The 27,184-nt window shown below is 38.3% G+C and overlaps 1 protein-coding gene across 12 annotated transcripts in view; it reads right to left on the bottom strand.

The window, feature by feature from the left end:
• The window catches only part of HERC1 (HECT and RLD domain containing E3 ubiquitin protein ligase family member 1), a 206,459-nt gene extending 179,580 nt beyond the window's left edge, over nt 1–26,879 (bottom strand). For 10 of the 12 annotated variants that reach the window (XM_070469145.1, XM_070469153.1, XM_070469149.1 and 7 more), the window contains exons 1-2: nt 26,746–26,879; nt 11,569–11,662 (exon numbers count right to left, since the gene is read on the bottom strand). The gene's annotated coding sequence lies outside the window, so the exon portion shown is untranslated. Of the gene's footprint in view, nt 1–11,568; nt 11,663–26,709 lie in introns of all 12 variants that reach the window. The other 2 variants (XM_070469147.1, XM_070469146.1) reach the window with 2 other exon arrangements.
• Between the last annotated feature and the right edge of the window lie 305 nt (nt 26,880–27,184).

Raw genomic sequence — 27,184 nt, 5'->3', positions numbered from 1 at the left:
TCTTTTTTACACCAACCATATATCTTCATTGCTAAAGGTGAACCCATCACACAGGTACCTCGCAAATCCACATCTCTGGACAGCATCTCTGCAGAGCACCAGTGCTGTTTCCAAAAGCCTCATGGACATCACCATGTCAATGCTGCCAACCCTCAACTCACCATTCCAAAATTAACTTCAATCTCTTCGAGCTTCTCTACCTCCTAATGCTCCTCTATCCTACCCTCCTACATCCTTAAAAAACCAGGTCCTCTGATACCTCAACTCAAGTACCCTAAGTCAAAACCATATAACAGTCTGACTCAGTAATGCAAAACCATATAACAGTCTGACTCAGGTCTTTCCTTTACACCCCAGCCTCTTTTCGGAGAAGGCAATGGCACCCCACTCCAGTATACTCTTGCCTGGAAAATCCCATGGACGGAGGAGCCTGGTAGGCTGCAGTCCATGGGGTTGCTAAGAGTCGGACACAACTGAGCGACTTCACTTTCACTTTTCACCTTCATGCATTGGAGAAGGAAATGGCAACCCACTCCAGTGTTCTTGCCTGGAGAATCCCAGGGACGGGGGAGCCTGGTGGGCTGCCGTCTGTGGGGTCGCACAGAGTTGGACGACTGAAGCGACTTAGCAGCAGCAGCAGCCAGTCTCTTTTAACATTTCCACTGGCTCCACCCAGCTTCAGCTGTCATAACCTACCTTGGGAAACTGCAATGGGCTCCTAAAGAGTCTACCCATTCCAGTGCATGCTACCTACTTCTGCTAATGTTCTAAAAGCTCAGTTTTACCAGTTATTTCATTACCCATCCATAAAGAAGTCAATGGCTCTCCATTTCCTATGAAACTGAAAACAAGACATTGTTGTGAGTTTAAGTCCATCCAGAAGGAGCCAAGTTTGCCTTTCAATTTCATCTTCCACAATTCCCCTGGTACATCCTAATTCTAACAAACCAAACACTCTGACCTTGGTGCCTTTGTTCCCACTATTCCCTATAACTGATGGCCCTCACCTCTCTAATCTTCACCTGTCAAAATCCATATTTCTCTTTCAAAGGCCGATCTCAAAGGTCACCTTTCTCCATGAAGCCTTTTAATCATTCTGCACTCACCAACACAGATTTGACCACTTCCTCCTCTAAACTCTAACAACACTTTATATTACACATCTTATAACATTTGTCGTACTCTGCCTGATTTATTATTTCTGTACTTGTCATCATCACCACTGTCCCATCTACTCTACCACCAGGCAAGCTTTGCAAGGCTGGTTCTCTGTACTGATCCCTCTTCTGTCCCTTTAAGCTACTTGAATTCTACCTTTTTTGCTGCAAGATCTCAGGAACTCTCTGTAGTAGATGAATTAATTCTGGTCTAAGAAGTCTACAGAGAAATTTAAAAAAAATTTATATTGTCCATAGAGTCTAATGGAGAAGGCAATGGCACCCCACTCCAGTACTCTTGCCTCGGAAATCCAATGGAGGAAGAGCCTGGTAAGCTACAGTCCACGGGGTAACGAAGAGTCGGACACAACTGAGCGACTTCACTTTCACTTTTCACTTTCATGCATTGGAGAAGGAAATGGCAACCCACTCCAGTACTCTTGCCTGGAGAATCCCAGGGACGGGGGAGCCTGGTGGGCTGCCGTCTATGGGGTCGCACAGAGTCGAACAGGACTGAAGTGACTTAGCAGCAATAGCAGCAGCATAGAGTCTATAAGGATAAATCAGATAATAGAGAGCCTTCTGCCTTTTTTGTTACAAGTTGGAATTCTCCTGAAGAGCAATTTTTTTTTAAATGATCCTCAAAATTCATTAAACCAAGTCTTCCTACAGGAGCATTTTCAGTATAACATTCCTCTGCTTATAAATTTACAGTAATTTAAAATGGATCCTGGGCTAGGCATTCTCTATTTGACCACAGTCTCCCAAACAAACAATTTCTACCCTTCTATACTCTGTTTTTGTGCCCTTTAAGGCTTACCTTTTCATACTGTTCATGGAGTTCTCAAGGCAAGAATACTGAAGTGGTTTGCCATTTCCCTCTCCAGTGGACCACGTCTTGTCAGAACTCTCCACAATGACCCATCCGTCTTGGGTGGCCCTACACAGCATGGTTCATAGCTTCACTGAGTTAGACAAGGCTGCGGTTCATGTAATCAGTTTGAAGAAATAGAGGAAAACAATAGAATGGGAAAGACCAGCGATCTCTTCAAGAAAATTAGAGATACCAAGGGAACATTCCATGCAAAGATGGGCACGAGGAAGGACAGAAATGGTATGGACCTAAGAGAAGCAGAAGATATTAAGAGGTGGCAAGAATACACAGAAGAACCATAAAAAAGATCTTCATGACCCAGATAATCACGATGGTGTGATCACTCACCTAGAGTAAGACATCCTGGAATGAGAAGTCAAGCGGGCCTTAGGAAGCATCACTACGAACAAAGCGAGTGGAGGTGATGGAATTTCAGTTGAGCTATTTCAAATCCTGAAAGATGATGCTGTGAAAGTGCTGCACTCAATATGCCAGCAAATTTGGAAAACTCAGCGGTGGCTGCAGGACTGGAAAAGGTCAGTTTTCATTCTAATCCCAAAGGCAATGCCAAAGAATGTTCAAACTACTGCACAATTGCACTCATCTCACACAAAGTAATGCTCAAAATTCTTCAAGTGAGGGCTTCAACAGTAAGTGAACCATGAACTTCCAGATGTTCAAGCTGGATTTAGAAAAGGCAGAGGAACCAGAGATCAAATTGCCAACATCTGCTGTATCATCAACAAAGCAAGAGAGTTCAAGAAAAACATCTATTTCTGCTTTATTGACTACGCCAAAGACTTTGACTATGTGAATCACAACAAATTGTGGAAAATTATGAAAGAGATGGGAATACCAGACCACCTTACCTGCCTCCTGAGTAATTTGTATTCAGGTCAAGAAGCAATAGTTAGAACCCGACATGGACAACAGACTGGTTCCAAATAAGGAAAGGACCATGTCAAGGCTATATATTGTCACCCTGCTTATTTAACTTATTTGCAGAGTACATCATGAAAAATCCCAGGCTGGATGAAGCACAAGCTGGAATCAAGATTGCTGGGAGAAATATCAATAACCTCAGATATGCAGATACCACCACTCTTATGGCAGAAAGTGAGGAAGAACTAAAGAGCCTCTTGATGAAAGTGAAAGAAGAGAGTGAAAAAGCTGGCTTAAAACTCAACATTCAGAAAACTAAGATCATGGCATCCAGTCCCATCACTCCATGGCAAATAGATGGGCAAACAATGGAAACAATGACAGACCTTATTTTCCTGGGCTCCAAAATCACTACAGATAGTGACTGTAGCTATGAAATCAAAAGACACTTTCTCCTTAGAAGAAAAGCTATGGCCAACCTAGACAGCATACTAAAAAGCAGAGACATTACTTTGCTGACGAAGGTCCGTCTAGTCAAGGCTATGGTTTTTCCAGTAGTCATGTATAGATATGAGAGTTGGGACTATAAAGAAAGCTGAGCACTGAATAACTGATGCTTTTGAACTGTGGTGTTGGAGAAGACTCTTGAGAATCCCCTGGACTGCAAGGACATCCAACCAGTAAATTCTAAAAGAAATCAGTCCTGAATATTCATTGAAAGGACTGATGCTGAAGCTGAAACTCCAACACTTTGGCCACCTGATGCGAAGAACTGACTCCTTGGAAAAGACCCTGATGCTGGTATTGACTGAAGGTGGGAGGAGAAGGAGACGACAGAGGATGAGGTGATTGGATGGCATCACCGACTCGATGGACATGAGCTTGAGCAAGTTCCGGGAGTTGGTGATGGATAAGGAAGCCTGGCATGCTGCAGTCCATGGGTCACAAAGAGTCGGACACAACTGAGTGACTAAACTGAACTGAAGGCTTACCTTGAGGACTATACTGCCAAGCTCCCCTAGTTTCCATTTGGGCCAGGCCCATGAGAGGCACTAGAGGATGAAAAGAAAAAGAAACCGAGGTCCTTATTTCCCTGGCTTTCTCCCCACCTAGGAACCCTTCCCCTGTGGCCATAGGTCCTTGGTTTCCACTGCTCCTGCTCTCATCAAGCTTCAGTATTCCTTTTCCTGTCTCTGCTGGCTTAAAAGTGCCAATGGCTTCTGGACACTACAGGGCCTTGGGAACTTCACTATCCCTTGTTGTTGTCCTTAACTCTACCCAAATCTCTGTAACTAGTCCATTTGTTCGCTGCCAGGACCCTCGGTAATATAGCTCCCTAGGCTTAGAATTCCTCACTCTGCTTCCCAAGGCTCACAATCAATTGTTCACTCTAACTTATCAGATCTTAACTACCCCATGCTCCTCAGCAGCCCTCTGTTTTGGTCAGGCAGGCATCCCTACCAATCCCTGCATGCATGCTGCATGCTAAGTCGCTTCAGTCATGTCCGACTCTGTGTGACCCTATGGACAGTGGCCCACCAGGCTCCTTTGTCCACGGGATTCTCTAGGCAAGAATACTGGAATGGGTTGCCATTTCCTTCTCCTACCAATCCCTACCATCACTCATCTGGGATGCATTCACTTCTATTCTGTACCCTTACTCATGTTGCTGCCTACCCCCCAAGAATGCCCACCCCTTCCTCTCTACCTAACAAGTCCTATACCCGCTTCAATACAAATTCAGAACCTACATCCTCACCCGCCAACCCCTCCACCCCATTCCATTAAACCTGTTCTAATAACTTTTACTCACAGTTATCTTTCTTATCTTGGAATTTCCATTTCTCTTACACAGAAGTACTCTGAAAACTATAAAAGTAAATGTTAGGTATGGCACTGTATGCTCTTTAATTGTTCACCACATGTATCCTAAAGGAAAGCAATCTGAACTACTTTAATTTCCTTCTTTTACATTCCATCAAGAATATACACTAACATTAGAAATAGTCATTTTTTTGACAACGAGTGATATATAAAAATAATGTTCTAGTACAGAAAGTCTGATAACTAGCTGTGAGCAAATTTACTACACTTTTAATTATTCTGTTTTCAATGTAACCGTTATAACAATGGATGCTATCAATCTTGGGGTTTTTAGAACATCAATGCACTTCCTAATGAAAGAACCCTTGAGAACAAAACAATAAAACAAATTATCAATTTGTCAAGTTCAACAATCTGTAATGCAAATAGATGCAATTATTCCAGAAATGCAAACAGTAATGTCAACAAATGCAGGATGCCTTAATTTGTAGCTCACCAGTGTCTATGAATCAGACAATAGACTTCAACAAAAGTAGATTATCTAGAGGCTTGAAGAGGCCAATGCTCCTCATCATAGAGAGGATGTTTGTAGAGAAAAATCTCCTCCCCCTTCTTTAGAACCATTTATTTGCAAGTATTTAAAGCCTAAGTCATGGAAATCATAACATTTTCGGTAAATTTATCCTCACTAAACTCCCAATGATATAGCCAACTTACATTTCCTGAACTCATTTTTATGAGGCTCCCTAAAATAAAGAATGGAGAAATAGCAAACTCAGTGGTAAAGAACCTGCCCACCAATGAAGCAGACTCGGGTTCAAGCTCTGGGTCGGGAAGATCCTTTGGAGAAGGAAATGGCAACCCCACTCTAGTATTCTTGCGTGGGAAATCCCATAGACAGAGGAGCCTGGCAGGCTACAGTCCATGGGGTCACACAGAGTCAGATACAACTTAGCTACTAAGCACACACGCAGGAAGCAGGTACTGTGGCTAGATCCTCACACAATCTCAGAATACCAGGATGCAAATATGATTCTGAGATGAAAAAATAAAACTTAAGAGAGTATTAGAAAGAACTAATGGTATATCAAAAGAAACAGGGGACAGGCAAGGAGACATTACAGTACCAAGTACTAATGGCTTCAAAGTAACAAAACTGCTGAGCCTGCACACACCTACAGCTTGGGCTCCACAACAACAGAAGCCACCACAATGAGAAGCCTGTGCACCACAATGAAGAGCAGACCCCACATGATGCAACTAGAGAAAGCCTGCACATAGCAACGAAGACCCAGTGCAACCAAAAATAAATAAATGTTAAAAAAAAAAAAAAAGGTACAAATGCATCTGCACTAGGAAAATCTATTACACACAAAGCACAGTATGCCTACAGGACTCAGAACCCAGATGAGAAGGATGTGCAAGCAACTGGAATACAGTATGGTAATGTTACATAACAAAAGTTACCCAGAAGGAGCTGTGGATAATACTGAGAAAGAAGAAAAGAACAGAATGCCCAGGACACAAGAAATACCCCAAAAGTTAAGAGATGAGGGCCTAAAATAAAACAGTCATAATGTATCAGGTTTGTGAGAAGATAAATTTTAAGGATATTTAGAAGGTATGTTCAATAAGACTAGGCTCAGTCAACATTTGCATTATGCAATTTTAATTAAGAATAAGGTAATGCTTAAACTAAGAAATATGCTATTCATTGCAATCTTTTAGAGTAGCAGAAAATAATAAAAGGTATAAAGAACAAAAAGAAGAAACAGTCTTAAATCCACCAATAAGAAACTGGTTAAATAAATAATACACAGGGCTTCCCTGGTGGTACACTGGATAAGAATCAGCCTGCCAATGCAAGGGACATGGGTTCGATCCCTGGTTGGTGAAGATTCCACATGCCAACTAAACCCTTACACCACAACTGAGCCCATGCTCTAGAGACCTCAAGCCACAACTACTGAGGTCATATGCTGCAACTGCTGAAGCCCGTGAGCTACCGCAATGAGAAGCCCATGCACCGCAACGAGGAGCAGCCCCAACTCACCACAACTAAAGAAAGCTCATGTGCAACAACAAAGAGGATTTTCACATAATCTCAAAATACCACACTCCCTAGATTAATTATCAGTTACAAAGGGAGTGGGGGAATGTGCGCTTAAGAGTAAAGTGATCTGGTAACAAACGCCACTTTAATGATCAAATTTAGCATCACCTATAATGGAAAAAAATGGCATTAGGGCCTTGTGAGGTGATGCAAAAAGCACATATCACCTACATAGCAATCATGGAATTCATACATAATCTTAAAGAAACAATCAGCAAATTCAGATTGCAGTATATTATGTAAGACAAATGGCCTAGATTAATTCTTCAATAAAGTTTTAGCATCATTGAAAAAGAGGGGAGGGAGGCAAGGGACTGCTCTATACTAAAAGAGACTAAAGTGACATAGAAACCAAAAGTAATATGTGACTATGACTGAATTGTGAATCAGAAAACAAACAAACAAACAAAAAAAAGGTGTAAAAGGTAAGTGGAAGAGAAAAAATTTAAATATAGACACTGCATATTAGATAATGAATTCATGTTATTTTCCTTAGGTATGATATAGGTATCATACCTATATGATATGGAAAAACGAGGAAAATGTCCTCATTTTTCGGAGATGCATACCTGAAATTTTTTTTTTTTTGAGGTTAAGGGGGTGAGGGAATATCTTGGTGACTACAACTTCTCTCACATAAAGCAAATTGTGGGGGTGGAGGGGGAGGGGTGTATGTTTAGAGAAAAGGAAAAAAAGCACCCACAACAAAGTGTTACAATCTATGAAACTAAGTGAAAAGCACATAGGAGTTTGTTGGACTATTCTTCAACTTTTCTATAGATTTAAAAGTTTTTCAAAATAAAAGTTTGTGGAAGGGGGCAGAAATAGCTAAATCAAGCATAGCTGAGATCCAGTAATAAAAATGGGAGGGGGGGGAATTATCTTGTTTTAAAAAAAGAAAAAGATTAGCTTTTACTATAAAAATATACAGAGGAGTTAAATGATATATATGGTTTTTCTATTATTAACCATGTCCTTCCTGATGAAGCATATGTAACAAACTCATTTATTCCTGGAGTATCTGTATTAATTAAATACCACTTTAAATTTCCCTGAAACATGGTTATTTAAAGTAATTATAATGATATCATCTTTATAAACTCAGAATTAGAATTAGAATAATGAATCTTACTCTAAATGAACCAGAGCAGTCCCATAAACATAGACCCTAAGTTGCCTACCCTTCTTAGAAGGAAGATAAAAACCAGACAGCAAGGTGACAAGTTTACTTAAGCTTGTGCTCTGCAGGAAGCTAATGGGCAGGGAATAACCGGTTCAACAAAAATGAGAAGGCAGACCTTTCCATCTCTTAAATCTTTAACCCGCGTCTTCATTGTTTTGAAATAGTTATGAATTTCTTATATTAGAAAACATCACAGCTAATCTATTGTAACATGACTGGAGGTAAATTACAATAGAAAAAATCTAAATGGCAAAGTTAATTTGGAAATGAGCTTAACTATCTATGACTATGTTCCTTGAGAATTCACCTTTAAACAAAACAATGAAGTCACACTATGAAGATCTGACAAAGGAGAAATGGAAAGTTTTTCTTTCTTCCTTCATCTTGAATCCTACCTCCCTCCTGAAAATCTCTTAAGTTAACAGAAAATAGCAAAATTTGAAAATAATTCCATCTCCATGAAACTAATCAAGCTGTATATTTACTTTACATACACTTCTATGAAGATATGTGATACTCTGATTGAAAGGTTTTAAACTTTTTAAAAACTAAAACATGTAGATGCAAGACTAACAAAACATACAGGATCTATAGGCTAAAACTTGCAAGTCACAGATGAAAGAAATCAAAGGAGTTCTAAATAAATGAAGAGATACGCCATGTTCCTAGAGTGGAGGACTAAATATAAAAATGCCAGTTCTCCCTCAAAATGATCTAGAGATTTAGTATAATATCTATCAAAATCACAGCAAGATTTTTTTGCATCTATAGATGAACTTACTTTAAAATTTATATGGAAATGCAAAAAACTAGCATACCTAAAATCATAAGCTTTACTACCAACTTAAAACAAACAAGGAAATATTAAGAGATGTAAATAAAATATAATCTAATCCTCAAAAAGAAAACATTTTGAAAATAAGATCATGCCAAAAATTTGCTTGGGCAAAGAGAATGATTAACAAAGCAAACTACTAGATGTAATCATGAAAACAGAAAGCGAGAGCTGATAAAGAACCAACTTCAAGTATAAAAAACCCTTCCACAACCCAACACAACAGGCTCCTTTCCCCTCCCACCACTGCAACAGTATATGGATAATTAGAGATGGTAACATACCCCCCACACAACACAAAAACTCACTAAAAAAGCCTATATTTAGACTGTTTCAAAAAACTTATACTTTATTCATTTTAATGCTTACTTAAGAATCTCAGTTACTTGTCTTTTAATCCAGTATAGTGTGAAAAGTTTTTTCCACATCAAACAACAAAACAATCAATGACCCCAAATTCTACAGAGAAAAAAAAACACTAAAATAAAGCTTTATACTACAGTGCAGTACCCCCTCTTGATCTGCAAGGAATATGTTCCAAGAGCCCTAGTGGATACCTGAAACTAAGGCCAGTACCAAATCCAAATATATTATGTTTTCCCTACACATACATTGGGCTTCCTTGATAGCTCAGTTGGTAAAGAATCCACCTGCAATGCAGGAGACCCCAGTCTGATTCCTGGGTCAGGAAGATCTGCTGGAGAAGGGACAGGCTACCCACTCCAGTATTCTTGGGCTTCCCTTGTGGCTCAGCTGCTAAAGCATCTGCCTGCAATGTGGGAGATCCGGGTTCAATCCCTGGGTTGGAAAGATCCCCTGGAGAAGGGAAAGGCTACCCACTCCAGTATTCTGGCCTGGAGAATTCCATGGATTGTACAGACCATGGACTTATACATTATATACTTTTACATTATATATATACTTATACATTATGTACATTATATATATATGTATACATATACAACACATATATACATTATACATTATAAAGTTTAATGTATAAATTAGGATAGTAAGAGATTAACAATAATAAAATAGAATAACAATATACTGTAAAACAGTATATGTAACAATATACCATAATAAAAGTTACATGAATATGGTCCTTTTCTCAAAACATCTTATGGTACAAATATAATGCCCTTCCCATCTTAACCAAGCACTTATCATGCACTGGAGCCATAACTTAAGCAATTTGAGGTGCATCAGCAAAACTATTACAAATTTTCTATTTCCTTCCTCACAATTTCACAGGTAGAAGACTCATTCTTATCATAGAGTTTAGCAACCTCAGTATATGATTTTCTTTACGAAGTTGAGAAGTTTCACTTTTCCCTTAAAGGAAGCACCTGACTGTTTCTTTGGCATATCCGAATTACTGGCATCACTGCTTTTGTTGTATTTTAAGTAAAATAAGGGTTCCTTGAACTCAAGCACTGTACAAAGGGATGATTTATGGAGCAGAACCACCAAAGATTTAATCAAGTTACTCAGAATGGCAAGCAATTTAAAAATTATGAATTATTTCTGGAATTTTCCATTTAATATTTTCAGACCATGGTTGACAGTGGTTAACTGAAACTACAGAAAATGAAACCATGGATAAGGGGTGACTACCGTACTCACTGCCTCCTTAAATTAATCTAACCCCAAACAGGTTTTTTTATCTATTCACCCTGTTACTAACAGGTCAGCTATTAAACTGTGTGTACTGGGGAAGGGACTGAACATCTCAGTTGGTCCAGGATGCTATCATTTTATGCCTATTGTCCCTGCATGTACCTTTTTTACTATGATAGAGGCAAAAGACCAAATGCCTATGAATATTCTCTTTTAAGAACACAATATGTTAGGTTATAAAGCAATATATATATATATATGTGTGTGTGTGTGTGTGTGTGTGTGTGTATATATATATAAAATTTTGAAACAATTCTGAGTATATAAAAATCTAGAAAAAATCTCAAGAACTACACATTAAAATTTAACAGTAGTTACTCTGTGTGATGAGGTAGTTTTCTTTATAGTCCTCTATACCATCTAAAAACTACTGTTTCCAATTAGCACATACTATCTTTTACACTTAGGAGGGAGTCACTTCCATTTGTCAAAATGCAGTTTTTCTTTCTGACCCAAGTGATCTCATTCCAAAAGCATGCACTACTCTTACATGTTACTCATTAAGAACCGAGGCAATGTGATATAGTATACGAAATTTTAGCCTTTAGGATGTACCATATTTAAATTCAAGAACCAGATTTGGACTCCCCTGGTGGTCTAGCAGTTAAGATTCTCTGCTTCCAATGCAAGAGGCACAGGTTTGACCCCTGATCAAGGAAGTTCTGCATGCCACATGGTATGCACCCCCACCAAAAAAAAAAAATTCAAAACCCAGCTTTGTTGTAGAAAATTTAAGACCTACCTGCCTTTCAGGATTGTTTAGAGGATCAAACAAGAGTCTACATGAAAGCAGAATGAAGTACAAATGCAAAATGCAAAATGAAGTACACTTATGTGAGCTATGATTACTACTACAAGCACATGAACAAAATTTGGAACCTCAGATCTCATATGTAAAATGAAGGGGTCTTATAAAGTAAGCTCCAACTCCCTTCTACATCTGAAATTCTGGTATAACAGTGTCCTCTTAACTCAGCATTCTACTTACATACATCTAATCTATATCTTTGAAAGGTGTACCTTTTTTACGGATAACAGTTTCCAGGTTTCCATGTTTTCTATCTTCACTGGGACAGAGTCAGCTCTCCACATTCTTCTCTCAGACCCTGATTGCCTGAAAGTTAAAGAAAATATGTATGGTCCTTCCAAGCAGAGTTTATATCCCCTCTTAATCTAATTTGTATTTCATGATCTCCATCTGCCACATCTTGCAGTGCAGAGCAGTGGCTTTGCACAAGGACTCTGGAGCCAGGTGCCTAGGTTTAGATTCTGGCCCTCCTGTATCAACAACTCTGCAGTGAACTACTTGCTTAATCTCTCTGTGCCTCAATTTCCTCATCTGTAAAACTGGGATAACAACAGTGCACCTACTGGATAAGTTTGTTGTAAAGATTAACAAATTACAAATTATATATAAAGGACTGAAAACAGTGTCTAGCATGTAATGTTATATATAACTGAAGTCCTTTCCTAACATGGCTTCTCTAAAAGTATAATGCTTGGGACTTCCCTGCTGGCCCAGTGGTTAAGACTCTGAGCTCCCAATGCAGGGGGCCCAGGTTCGATCCCTGGTCAGGGAATTAGATCCCACATGCTGCAACTAAGACCTGGTACAGCCAAATAAATGAATAAATAAAAAAAATAAATAAATAAAAGTATAATGCTTACAGCCTAAGATAAAACAACCAACCAACATTTGCCTCTTTCTTTTATTCTCATTGGAAAAAAAAGTCTTACTTTTTAAATTGTTATTTATTTATTTTTAATTGGAGGATAATTGCTTTACAGTATTGTTTCTGCCATATATCAACATGAATGACCCACACATATACGTATATACCTTCCATCTTATTATTTGTCTATCAAAAATTTCCCCACATCACTATAGTGAAGTAACACACACTCTCATCATTAGACATTTTTCTTTATTCTCTGTTCAAACCCTCCAATCCACTATTTCCCAAAATCTGTTTCCTTTGGAAAATTTGTTCCACTAGTTCTTCAAGATGCTATGGGGGAACAGGGGGAAGCCTCAGTTATCAAATAAATTTGGAAAATGTTGAGCTAATATTAAACAGGTTCCTTACTGTAGGTCTTTTTCATGTTAACATGTACTATACTATGTATCAAGAGAGAAAAAAGTACACATAGTGTATCAGTTTACTTGACCTCAAAACCTTTGTGTCAAGGATCTACACTGGGAAGTGCTGCTGCTCTAGTTCTTTGACAACTTTTAATACAAAATATGCTATGTTACATTAACTCAAAATTTCTTAAATCTGATTCACACCAAAGCATATTCTCAAATTCATGCCAAGAAATCAGACTCAAAAAACTAATAACTGCTGCCTTGAACAAATTACTTTTGAAATGTCTGAAAATGAACACTGACTGCAAAAGAACAAACCCCAGTGACCAGCTACACATGCTACAAGACAAGCTGTTATCTCATGATGGTGTGTTCAGCTATTTATTGGCCAAATGTAAAACTCTAGTTATTCAAAGTTCCCAAGTGTTTTCTGGATTTTCAATAATAAAGATCTGCACTCTTTCCTTTTTAAAAGAATTCAGTAGAGAACCTTGTCAAATCATCCCAGAACCCATTCAGATATAAATACAAGGTCCAAAATGTACAATTTACACTGCTGAAGGACTATCCTAAAAAACACCATCTTAAAAAAAAACCAAAACATCTAATACATGAACAACAGAATTTCACTATTTTGCAATCCCTGATGAATGATCATCAATAACTGCCAATATCACAAAAAGAGAATAAGACCTGATGGAAACACAAATTACTCCTATGAAGTACACCTACGAAAAGAAAAAAAAAAAAAAGCTGACAAATCTATCCATTTACTACAAGAAATTCAGGGGACAGAATGTGTTAAATGACTTTTACAGTACATAGATGCAATCAGCAAAATGAGACTATGGGAAATTTCTCAAAAACCTGGTTTCTTAAATTAACAAAAAGGGAAAAAAAAAAAGGAAGGAGAGCCTAAAGATTAAAAGCGATTTAATATACAAGATAATTGTAAAGTATAGACCTTATTTGGAATCCACTTCAAGCAAACTGTGTATGTATATAAAACAATCAGAAAAATACAAAACCTGACTACATGTTGGTGATATTTACACCTTGTTATAAAAATTTTTAAGATAATGGCATTATGCTTACTTAATAAAAAGAGAAAATGACTATCTTTTAGAGGTCATATTGAAATATCTAAAATTTACAAATTAAATATGTCCAGGATATGGTTCAAAAAAGTCCAGAACTGGGAGTGTATAGTGGTAGACAGAAATATAAAGAAAATAAGATTGTCTATAATAATTCATGAAGGTTCAATGATAGGTACAAGGGAGCTCTTTATACTTTTCTTTCTACTTTTAGTATATGTTTAAAAGACTTTGTAATAAAAATATTTTTTAAAATAAACACTGTCTTGGAATTGAATTATCTACCTAGGTCTGCAAATAGCCTCTATGTATTCCCATAAAAGATTAAAGCACAGTCATGTATAAGTGAATTTAAGTTTACCATGAAAAAATTCATGTTTATGAAGTATGAAATCATTTGACAAGAATTTCACTAACACTCAATATGCTAAACTCTATGTAATTAATTCTTATTTACAAGCCTGTTAATAATATCCAGCCAGTTTATGGCTTTTCATGAAAATAACAGTCTAATTATGATTTTTTAAAATTTTTATTTAAGTTGTAGACAGTATTGCAGAGTCACTGCTACTATTCCCGTGAGCTCATGGTACTTCTGGAATTTATCATCAGAAGACATACTGTATAAATGCTCCAGTTCACCAAGCTCCAAACAAGACTAGTTTTATCTTGTGTACAAGAACTCTTTCCTGCCTTCCTATACTGAAATAAAGAGCCAAGCCAACAGATGGCAGACCAAGAGGGAGGGGGTGGTAATAAGGAGGCAATTATAAGAGAGCACCATGGAAAAGGAGAACAACACTGAGAACTGAAAGATGCAACTTAAAAATACAAAACATTCAGCAATCATACAGATTTCTGAAAACCAATGTCACATTTTATGAATCATCATTAAAGTGAAGTGATTCTATAAATCTGCACCTGATTTCACTCCCTTATACAGCATATCTTTAAGAGTTTTGAAAATTTCCTCTTAATATCTCAGACCAATTTAATCAGTGCAATTCAGAATAGCTTCAAAATGAACAGGAGGAACAGGTGACATACTAAATTTTTATCAGCATTTCCCTACTGTCACACATTACATGAGTCGTTTCAGAAGCTATCACAATTCCCTTTTAGATTCCAAAGAAGCAAAGTGTGCTACCCCTATGCTAATCTACAATATAAACAAAACAGCATCAATATTACTATAGCCTAACTGGAAAAGATCTTAACGAAAAATATCAGTTTAAAAAAGATTACAACTGTGTTGCTACTAGAATTATATTTTTAATCTAAGCTGTATCTCTTAAAAATGTCTAGGCTTTAAGTATAACAAACACTAAGAACATACCAATTACAATAGGCCATCTTTGCCCAAATTCATCATGCCAAGTATATTCTGCCTCCAGATGAAGAACTTCTCAATCACTAATGTAAGAGATCAAGTTCATAACACCATACAATGCAGAAGACCACCATTCACACTCTGGCAGTTTTGCAAAGCAACAGCGATGTCCTTTATGAATAGAATCTTCATAAAAGAGGATCAAGCAACTAGAGGTTATTCAAGGGCTTGTTCCTTAGACAAGCACCTTTCTCCTCTGTGGAAACTTATCAAATGGCAAAATATCTATCCTTCCTATTCCACAGAGGTGTTACGAAGATAAACTGAGATGTTTCCCAAACTACGTGGGAAAGTGAAAAGCTATATACAAATGTAAGGCATTATTATTTTATTACTTGTTTGCACTCCAGACAGTTTTCAGACTAAACTTGACTGTTTCAAGGTCTACCAAGAAAAACTTATTTCAGGGTATAAAAATTCGCTAACATTCACCTTTTTAAAATAGCAAAGTTCAATCCTTATTCCAACTGTTGTTCTCTTCTAACATCTATTACCTTCTTTGGTACAAGAAAACTACTGATAGAAACATTCTTTAAGAAGTCAAAGCAGAGCTTCCTTAGTGGCTCAGTAGTAAAGAATTTGCCCGCCAACACAGAAGACACTGGTCCAATCCCTGATCCAGAAAGATCCCACATGCCAAGAAGCAACGAAGCCCATGCACCCCAACTACTGAGCCAGTACTCTACAGCCTGGGAGCAGCAACCACTGAAGCTGGGGCGCCCTAGAGCCAAGCTCCACAAGAAAAACACCCTATGAAAAGAGAGCTTCCCTCGAAGCTCAGTCAGTAAAGAATTGGCCTGCAATGCAGGAGACCGGAGTTCAATTCCTGGGTCGGAAATGGCAACTCACCCCAGTATTCTTGCCTGGAGAATCCCATGGCCAGAGGAGCCTGGCAAGCTATAGTCTATGGAGCCGCAAGATTCAGACATGAGTGAGCAATTAAGCACATGAGAAGAGAAGCCCAAGCACCACAACTGGAGAGTAGCCCCAGCTCACCGCAACTAGAAAAAAGCCCCCATAGCAACAGACCCAGCAAGCCAAAATAAAAAAATTAAATTATTTTTTAAAAAGCCAAAGCAACACACAACACTTAAAAGTCTGCCTCTTTGACAACATGAGCTTCTGAACGCCTATGTAAAACAGTCCTGCTCAAATGACATTATTTGCATGGGATTTTAAATCAGATAAAACCATCACACTGAGGCTGGCTATTTCCATGCCCTGCCCTGCAGAGTTTCTACCCACATCTGCCTTTGTTTCTGAATTCAGATCCAGGCGCCACCATTTACCAGCTACAAGATCTTTGGCAAGCACCTTTCTGTGTGTGCTTCAGTCTCCTATCTACAAAATAAACAAGTTAAATTGGTTTAAACAATAAACAATTCAACCAGATTTAATATGATTTATACAACAGAGCAAAGTTCTTACATTAGTGCCTGGTGTACAATAAATACTCAATAGGTGTTACCTAACATTAATTCTTTATATGTGCATCTGTCCATTATGCCATACCACCTTCACTAAATTATATAAATCTCTCCATCATTCTTCATCATTCCTTCTTTTCAAAAGAATAAGCAATTTTGAGAAGTCAGAAACTATGACTATACTACTGACAAAATTTAAATATACATCACTGAATGTTCAGATGTATAAGAAAGTTCAGTGATACCTTATACAAAAGATACTGGCCCCCCACATGCTTTTCAATTATATTAACACATAAATAATATAATATTCTTACATAAATAATATAATATTCCTAGGTTATCCTAGATTTCTCATACTATCAGTTAGCAAATTTGCTTACTTGAATTATATCACTTAAAACTTTCCGTGAACAGTTTTACTGTATAGTGACTAACAGGAAAGGTCTTTAAAAATGGCAAAAGTTGGCCTCCCTGGTGGCGCAGTAGTAAAGAATCCACTTGCCAAAGCGGGAGACATGGGTTCGATCCCTGATCCAGGAAGATCCCACATGTCAGGCTTAAGCAACTAGGCCTGTGCGCCACAGCTATTAAGCCTGTGCTCTAGAACCCGGGAACCGCATCTCCTGAGCCCATGTGCAGCAACTACTGAAGACTGAGCGCCCTAGAGCCTTCTCTGCAACGAGAAGCCACCACAATGAGACACTCACGTACTGCAACTAGAGAGTAGCCCCAGCTCACCGCATCTTGAGAAAAGCCAAAAAAGGAAACACACAAAATTTTTTAAATGACAATATTTAAAAGGGTGTCTATAAACACTACTATATTAAGTTTAAAAAGAAAAAGCTCAGATAATAATGCATTCCCCTCCAAAATCAAGATCAACAGAAACTTTAAATCAAGAATTTAGAGTGAGGAAAAATAGTTTGCCAGAGTAAGAGGAAATATAACATTAATATCACTAACATTATAATTAGTGGACAACCAAAGAATGTTAAACATTACAACAAACACAAGAACTACACTCCAAGCTTATTCTTTAAATGTTACTTAGCACATCCTTTGCATAAATATATAATCTTGATAGTAAGTTCTAAATCTTAACATTTCACATATAAGTATTGAGTGCAAAAAAAAAAAAAAATCACAGCATCATTTAACTGATTTAATAGTTCTCCTTTGGTTTAAAATCTTTAAAAGGTAGGATCACTTAACCTAATTTAGAGATAATTTTACCACACAGACAACTTCCTAGAGCTGCATCTCTGGCTTACTGTGTGTCAGGGACTTTTCTAGGCACTGGAATGAACAGGATATAAAGTTCCTGCTCTCAGAGTTTACATTCTAGTGAGGAAGACAAGTAATAAGTAGACAAATCATTACATTTCAGAAAGCATACCATTAAAAAAAAATAAAGCAAGAGAGACAAGGAGAAATTAGGGGCAAGGTGATCACTAGTTTGTATAGTGTGATCATTGGAGATCTCTCTAAAGAAGTAGACTCTCTGAACCCCTGTTTAAGCAGACATGAATGATGTGTGGGAGCAAGCAGTGCAGAGACCTGAAGAAAGAGCAGAGCATGAACAAGCATTAAGCCCTGGGAATGCACCCAGCATGATCGAGAACATACAGAAGTTCAGTGCAGCAGAAATGGAGTGAAGAGGGAGAGGTAGACACAAGGACTACATCAAAGAGGACTTTACAGGCCATGGCTAGGAATCTAGATGTTATTTTAACTACAAAAGGAAGTCATTACAATGTATTAAACAGAGGAGTAGCCTATCTGATTAACAGTTAAAAAGGCCATTCTAGCCAGGAAACACAGAAGAGACTGTAGGAGATCAAGTGAGAAAAGAGGGAAAACAGTTAAGAGACTATTGTAATTATCTACCCAGGAGATGATGGTGGTTTAGACCAGAGTAATAAGGTAGAGATGGTAACATCTGATCAGATTAGAAATATATTCAAAAGATAGAACTAGAAAGATTTCCTGATGATCTGATTATAGGGTATAAACAAAACAGGCACAGTTGACACCAAGTTTTTTGGTCTGAGTGACTAGTTACTTGATCCTGCCAATATACTAAGGGTACATTCAAAGAAAATGGTGAGGCCAGGAATCACAACTTCTATGTTTGAGAAGTCTTTTAGACAGCCAAATGAGATATGGAATAAGCTGATGAACTATGACCGTGTACCTCAAGGAAGGGGTCTGAGCTGAAGATACAAATGTGGAAGTCAATTAACACTTAGTTTTTAAAGTCACAGAAATGGGTAAATGTAGATGGAAAAAACATCTTTACACAAGTCCTGTTGTTCAGTCACTACGTCGTCTTCAACTCTGTGACCCAATGAAATGCAGAACACCAGGTTCTTCTGTCCTCCATTATCTCCCAGAGTTTGCTCAAATTCTCGACCATTGAGTCAGTGATGCTATCTAACCATCTGCCATCCCCTTCTCCTTGTACCTTCAATCTTTCCTAGTAACAGGATCTTTTCCAATGAGCCAGCTCTTCTCATTAGGTGGCCAAAACATTGAGCTTCACATAAGCACTAATGAGGTAGCAACTATCAAACATTTTATAGATCAGGGAACAGCCTAAGAGATTAAAATTTATCCAACAACACTCTGCTAATAAGTCAGGGGGAAAAAAACACCTAATTAAATATTATATAATGACCATGACCTCCCTCAACTAGGTTCACCATTTGAACCATAAAACTTGAAATGAATACTGGAGTAAATCTTTTCTCAGTTCTCCCAAGGACAGTACATAACCAGTGACATTCTGGATGCACTGGAGCGAAGTTAATTTTTCACATACAATTAATGCTCAAATGTCCTAGAACATTATAGTTTAGTTCCCTCATGGAACCACAATTGAGGAAAAAAGTATAGTATACTATTATTCTACCATTATTACTCTATTGGGCTTCCTTGGTGGCTCAGATGGTAAAGAATCTGCCTGCAATGAACGAGACCAGAGTTCAATCCCTGGGTCAAGAAGATCCCTGGAAAAGGAAATGGCAACTCACGCCAGTATTCTTGGCTAGAGAATTCTATGGACAGAGGAGCCTGGCGGGCTACAGTCCACGGCGCTGCAAAGAGCTGGGCATGACTGAGTGACTACCACACACACGACTAGTGGCAGCAATAGTAGAGATCACTTAAAATGAGAGAAAAAAACTGGTGAACAACTTAAGTTACCATTCGGTGGTAAACTTTTCATGGCTTCTCTATGTAATCAGTAAAATAAAGTGTTATTTGAGGTTTTTATACCACCAAAGGTGTTTTTTTTTTTTTAAGACTACACCAGACCTCTACTGATTCTATCAGAACTCACTATCTATTCTCCTGAGAACATGAGTTCATCAAAAAACCACTAGAATGTAAGCTCCTCTAGTACAAGAATCTTTTTTTCATTAATCTGTTCCAAGCACCTGGAACAATGTCCTCTTTGGGGAAAGAACCTAAATCCCCAGCCTCACTGGGCAGAACAAGTTTCCTTCTAAGATGGGAATGTTTTTCATGTTGTCTTGGTTACTGGCACCACTAAAATCTGACAGGATTATCCTAACCCAGAACTTCAAACTCTAGATTTCACCTTCCTTAAGACTGGCCTTCTATCATATGGAAATAAAACAGGTTCCAGATAAAGCCATTACTGGTCAAATAACTATCAAACCATGGTGTCAATAGGTCCTGTATGTCCTGTTCAAAATAACTAGCAGACAGTGTGAACCAATAATTAGTATCATATACATACTCTAGAGGTAACAAAATTCTCCTCACAATTTCAGTTATCCTTTGTTAAACTCCACAAGTATTTCAGAACAAGGTATTATGAATCAATGCAGCAACTCCATTAAATACAAAAAGTCTCAAATGAGCAATCCTAGCTAGACCAGGAAACTGCATTCTAGTCAATTTCCTCTACACAAAATAACCTACATGTATCAGTGCAATATTAGTGGACAATATATTTCATTTTCAAGCTATAAGAATCTGCCAATGGGAGGCAATTAAGTGTCCTTCCACAACAGATTCAGGTCACTGAAATAACTGCAGAGCACTTTTTAAAATCAGTCATCTCTGGCCAAAAAAAAAAAAAAAATTAGAAAGCACAATGACACATTCTGTTGGTTAAGGCTATGGTGAAAACAGGTGCTCTCATACATTATTGATGGTAATACAAATTAGTACAATCCTTCTGGAGAAAAATCTAGCAATATCTAGCAAAATTACATATGTACAGAACTTCTGACCCAGCAATCCCATTTATAAAAATCTACCCTGAAGATATTAATGTATCTTTTACACTACAAAAATACACATACACAGGTCATGTACTACAAAATTGTTTATAAATGCAAAATATAAGCAGCAACCTAAATGCTCAAAGAAGAATGACTGAATAACTGAGGACACAGCTACACAGAATACTATACAGCTATTTAAAAAAAAAAAAAACAGAACAGAAAATATCTGAAAATCCCCTGGTGGTCCAGTGGTTAGGATTCAGCCTCAGCACTCTCACTGCTGGGGCCCCAGGTTCAATCCCAGCTCAGGGAATTAATATCCCATAAGCCACATAGTGCAGTCAAAAAATAAATTTTAAAAATTTTAATTAAAAAAAAATAAGAATGCAGAATATCAAAAGACTGACTGCTTCAAAAGGATGAACTGTTGGAGTGATTTCCAGGACACTCTCTTACACTGAAAAAAGGTGCACAGAATATCTATTCCCTGCCATTCTTCATATAAGAAAGAAAGGAAGGGAAAAAAAAGAAAGGAACTGGAAAACAGTTTGGCAGTTCCTCAAAAAGTTATCTTATGAGCCAGTAATTCCACTCCCAAATATATACCCAAAGGAACTGAAAACATATGTCCACATAAAAACTTGTATCTGAATGTTCATAATAGCTAAAAAAAAAAAAGAAAATCAAATGTCCAATAAGTGTGCCTGGATGAGTAAAGTGTGGTATATTCATGTAATGGAATATTATTCAGTCATAGAAAGGAATGAAGTACTGACACATCCTACAACATAGATGAACCAGAAAAGATTACATTAAGTGAAAGAAGCTAGGCACAAAAGTCCACAAATTATATAATTCCACATTTACATGAAATGTACAGAATAGACAAATTCATACAAACAAAAAGTAGATGAGTGGTTACTAGTGGCTGGGGAAAGGGGAACAGGAAGTGACTACTAATGAATACAGGGTTTCGTTTCAGGGTAATGAAAATATTCTAAATTAGGTAGTGGTAATGGCTGCAAAGCCTTATGAATAGACTGTAAAACAATGATTTTGTACACTTCAAAAAAGGAGGCTTTGTGTTGTGTGAACTGTACCTCAATTCAAAAATCTGTACGCAAGGGGAAAAAGAAATGTAAAACACACACACACAATCTGTTCATTTGTGCAAAAGAGATAATGGAAGGATAAACTAGAAACTAAAAAAACTGGTTACCTAAAGTCATGAAAAACAGGCGAGGGAAAAGGTGAGGGGAAGAGAATGGGAATAGGGTAGTAGGAATAAGAAGTGACAATTCTATAAGTATATTTTAGTAATAGTAAAGCCTCATATACCAAAACAAATAAAAATCAACCAGAATTGGGGGAACCCAAAACAGAATACAAAGAGTAAGAACCTAACTGCATTACAGATGAATAATATAACCACACTAAAGGAAACGAGGAAGAAAAGAATTAACCTAAGTAACTTTGAAAAACAGTATGTTGACTAGATACTAGAAAGTTAAAGACAAGAAAAAACTTGTATACAAATAGTGCATTCTAATTGACAAATGTCCCTCAGAAGGGTGAGCAATTGGTCACTACTTGATGTGCATTATAAAATTGAACAAATAAATTGGTATACAGTATTACAGATAATGAAGCCAGGTTTCTCACCATTAGAAAAAGTTACAAATAAGAAAAGGTTGAGAAAAAAAAGAAAAAAAAAAAGAAAAGGTTGGTATGAACCTTGTGGTGTTGGGACTGGAATAGAACATATAACTATGAACTCAAATATGGTTTTAATATATAGAGAAAGACAAATATAGAGATAAATGTGTGTATATCTGTTTGCATGTGTGAGCAGGTTAGTATATACATATATTTCTTTGCTCTGTCCTCTGAGGGCCTAGGAGCAATGACACCCTAGTGAGCATACCCAGCATTCAGGTCTTGATTTAAATTCTGGTCTCCAAAAAAAGGAGTTGATTTCAGGACATATACAAGGAAAATTACAAGATGAGCACAGACTACAGCCTGTGGTGCCAGAGTATAAGGAAGTGCTAAAACAAGTGTGGAGGCCAACTGGAATGAGTTCCTAATGGCCAAAACTGGAAGAATCTGAGCAACAAAATAATGACACTATTGGATGAGAATCTTTAGAATATATACCCATGAAGTCACAGTCATCAAAATAGATAATCTAACAAACAAATGAGGAAGGAACATCTCTCTCAGGAATGAGGGAAGTAAAAAGTCACCAGCAGGAAAAAAATACCACAATAATAACTGCTGCAGACAATATATACCAATGGCTGCTAAAATCAGTGGGAGAAAATTTGAGGAGAAATAGTGTATCACCATAGTCTCAAACTATCTCCCCTAAGATTATGTATCAACTACAAAAAGAAGAAAAGTAATTTATAGTGGAGAATACAGCAGAGTTCACCTTAAGCAATCAAGGTTAAAATATCACTAGCAATAAGACACATCAACACCATGTACCCTCTAACATCATGCACTGAAGACACAACCCCTCTGTAGTTTTCTTGCAAACATACAGAACCCCAATCTTATCATATGAAAAACATGACAAACCCAAAATGAGAAGAATTATACAAAATAATGGACCAGTACTCATCACAAGTGTCGAGGTCATCAAAGAAAAGGAAAAACAGAGGAACTGTCACAGATTGGAGGAGACGGGACAAGAAAGTTGTAACAACTAAATGAAATGTGGGATCCTGGATTAGATCCTGGAAGAGGGAAAAAAAAAAATACACTGGGGAAAAAACAGGTGACATTCAAATAAAGTCTGTAGTTTAATTAATAATATTTCACCAATGCAAATTTCCTGGGTTTGATCACTGTTATGTAAGTCCTCAAAAGTTGAGGATGCTATGTGAAGGGAATCTGGAACCTTTTGTACTATCTTTGCAACATTTCTGTAAGTCTAACATTATTTCAAAATAGTTAAAAATAAATTGTGTGTGTGTGTGTTCAGTCATGTCTGACTCTTTGCAACCCCACTGACTACAGAGCCCACAGACTGTAGCCCACTAGGATCCTCTGTCCATGGGATTTTCCAGGCAAGAATACTGGACTGGAGTGCCATTTCCTGCTCCAGATCTTCCTGACCCAGGGATCAAACCGGTGTCTCCTTGTCTCCTGCAATGGCAGGCAGGTTCTTTATCACTGAGCCACCTGGGAATCTCAAAAGCTAAAAATAAATAAAGTCCATCAATTGATCATTTTATGCAACTTTCTTAATTTCTTGCTCAGGGATCTCATCTGGAATTTAACATTCCCATTAATTTAAAGGGTTCAGTAAGTGACAGCAGAACAAACTAAAATCATAAAAATCAGATCTGGCATCTAAAAAGTAAATTACCTACTTTATGTTTTTTTACACCTTCTACATTTTTTAGTCAAAAAAATCTGCTGCTGTTGCAACTTCACTGGCTTTGCAAACTCCTTTTAAAATGAACAATTTTTACATTTTTAGTATCATGATAATCTGCGGTGTGTACCCATAATAACACATTCGTCTGTTAAGCCAAAGTTTTATTTACAAAAAAATTATCAATAGATTATAGTAAGTTTGTTAATTATTACACAGTTGTCCAACCACAAAATACAAGCTTTTTTCCACAAGTTAATTTGCTTTTATCATAATACAAACTTCTCTCCACACCCTAAACCACAAAGTCATCATTTTTGTTATTTTAAGTTCTGAAAATCTGTATTTTAAAAAATAAAAAAAAATAAAAAATAAAAAATCAGCTGTTCAATGTATGTAGTCTTTTTTAAAAAATTTCAAATATTGAGTAATTTAGTCTTTTTCTAGGAAAAAATGCTTGGGACATTAGAAATCTATTTTATTATTTGCATCCTCTACTAACCAAACCAGCCTAATCAAGTCTTCTGAAATTGCTTCAATTAAATAAGATTTTCATATGTTTATATAATATTAACAAAGAGATTAAGTGACGTGTTCACATTTGCTTTCTCCTCCACACACCACCAGGATGGCTGCATTGGGAATGGAATACATGACCAGCAAATGAATGGGTAAGTGTCACATGCAAACAGCATGACTAGAAATTTAAGAAGCAAAGTGATAAGAACCTTAGGGAAAGCAAAATTCATAAAAAGTTTAGAATTATAAGAGGCCTTAATAGGTCACTTAATCCATTCCAATGACAACCCCAAATAGATGACAATCTATCCTACTTTTAAAAGCATCCAGAGTTTCAACATCCCTAGATATCTCATTCGGCCATATACAATCATCACCTGACTTGAGGAAATTTTTTTTTTTTTTTGAGGAAATTATTAAAGACTATTCTTTGCTCCACCTAATGCTTTCTTTCCTCAAATAATATAACAATACATTTTAACTCACTTCCAAGATTTATGAACTGTGTACAGGTGCTTAATACACATGCGTGTATATACATACACATATATGCGTACAGACACCTAGGACACTCAATTTTGCTTCCACAAACACTAACTAAAATCTACATAGTCAAAGGCACATGTCCATCCCATTCCAATCACAAAAGCACTAGGAAACAATGTCACCTAATGCTTTTGGTCTAAAAATAACCACTCGAAGTCAATTTTATAAAATCTTATGGTAAATAGGTTTCTTCCCACTACGAATAATCAAAGTTTATTTGCTTTTCACAAACACTACTCCTTTACAGCACCGTCACCACAGGCAGAATTGTAAAAACACATATGTACTAGGATCAAGTTGATGATAACTTTTAATGTTTTATTTTTCAAGAGCATTTAGCAAACAATCAGTTTGGAAGAGGGCCCAATGAAAGAGATAGTGATGATAGAGTACAGCCAATGCTAATGAAGAAGTAGCCAGTTTTAATCAAGCAAGCCTAAGAAGTGACTCAAAAAAACAAAACAGTTTCGCAAGTCCCAATCAAGGATGAGCCAAACACTATTTGAAAAAATTAAAGTGTCTGTTAGGAAACAAACCAAAATATGTTAAGCTTGACATGCTACCTCTGGAAATGGAATTACAAGGATAGGTTAGTTTGCTCAGATTTGGTATTCCCTATTATTGTGAGTATCCTTATTTTCTACAGTATTGCACAGATCGTTTCTAAATTAAGGCAAAGTCCGTCCCTGTGTTTTACAGCTCTCTACGATGCATAGCATGTCTTTTACGTAACCTACTGGGAGAGGTGGGAGGTGGTATCAGCTCTGGTCCTCCTCGTGTCTCCCATGAACCTGCTACCCATCACAAAAAAGGTTTCACCATGTTCTTTGAGACAGCTCCTGTCATCATCCTCCTCGTCTCACCCCAGGGACTTAACAATGCATCTCTTCTCCTCTCCCGGTAGCAGAAGCTTTATAAATTATGAGACGGAAGATTCGGAGAAAGGTTTACCAGATGATGAGGCTTCCCCACCCAAAAGGCATAGAAAAGGGTTGAAAGGCACGTCGTCCCAACCTCCAACCTTCAAAAGGCAGATAATGGTGGGACACCGGGGACGCGGCTCTCCTCGGATCCCGAAAAAAGAGTCGGGCCGCCAATCCACCCCACCCCACCGCCCGCCCCGGTCCTAGCCCTGGCTGGGGGCGGGGCTCTCGTTAGCGGATAAAGGGGTGGGGAAGAAGGTCAGGGATGCGACCACCGAGGGCCGAGGGACAGGTAGCAAGCCGCTGGAGGGGCGGGTCCCTCCGCCCTCTGGGGCCGGTAGCTCGGCTTCTAATGCGGCTCTGCAGGCGCCTGGGCGGCAAGAGGCCTCAGGGGGCAGGGGAGCCGCACCGCGCCAGGAGAGTTTCCTCAGGCCTCCGCTTGCCGCCCACCCGGGACCCCTGCGGCCCCTCTCCGCGGTGGCTCCCGAACGGCTCCGGCCGGCCATCCCGGGCCAGCGGTACGCACGCACAGGCGGCCAGGAGGGCAGAGAGGAGGCGTTACCATACGCGGCTCCAGAGCTGACGGGGCTGGGACAGGGCTCCGGCGACCCGCGGCAGCGGCTGCGGTGGCCGCGTCCTTTATTTTTGCTGCAGCAGCGGCGACTTGTCAAAGGGAAAGACGTAAGAGGCGGCGGCAGCGGCGGCAGGCGAGTCTCGCGGGACTTGAGCGGAACTCTCGCGCAGTTTGGAGCCCTCGCCCCGCCCACCAGGCCCAGCGCGGGAGGCGAGAGCGACTGGGGGAGGAGCGCATGGGCGAGGTTGTTGGAGGACGGCAAAAGGGAGGGGGATTTAATGGATGGGGGTAGGGAGGGGGATTTAATGGATGGGGGTGGGAAGCCGAGCTTCTGGGAACACCCCGCCGCGGCGCAGCCCTCACCTTTCAGGCCTCGTGGAGTCTGCACTGCTCTGATTCCGCCTTTGAACAAGTTAGGGGCGTTTCA

This window comes from Odocoileus virginianus, chromosome 6, assembly GCF_023699985.2.
Source record: "Odocoileus virginianus isolate 20LAN1187 ecotype Illinois chromosome 6, Ovbor_1.2, whole genome shotgun sequence".
Taxonomy (NCBI): domain Eukaryota; kingdom Metazoa; phylum Chordata; class Mammalia; order Artiodactyla; family Cervidae; genus Odocoileus; species Odocoileus virginianus.
The sequence above is the reverse complement of the archived record's forward strand: the minus strand, read 5'-3'. Positions and strand labels throughout refer to the sequence as shown.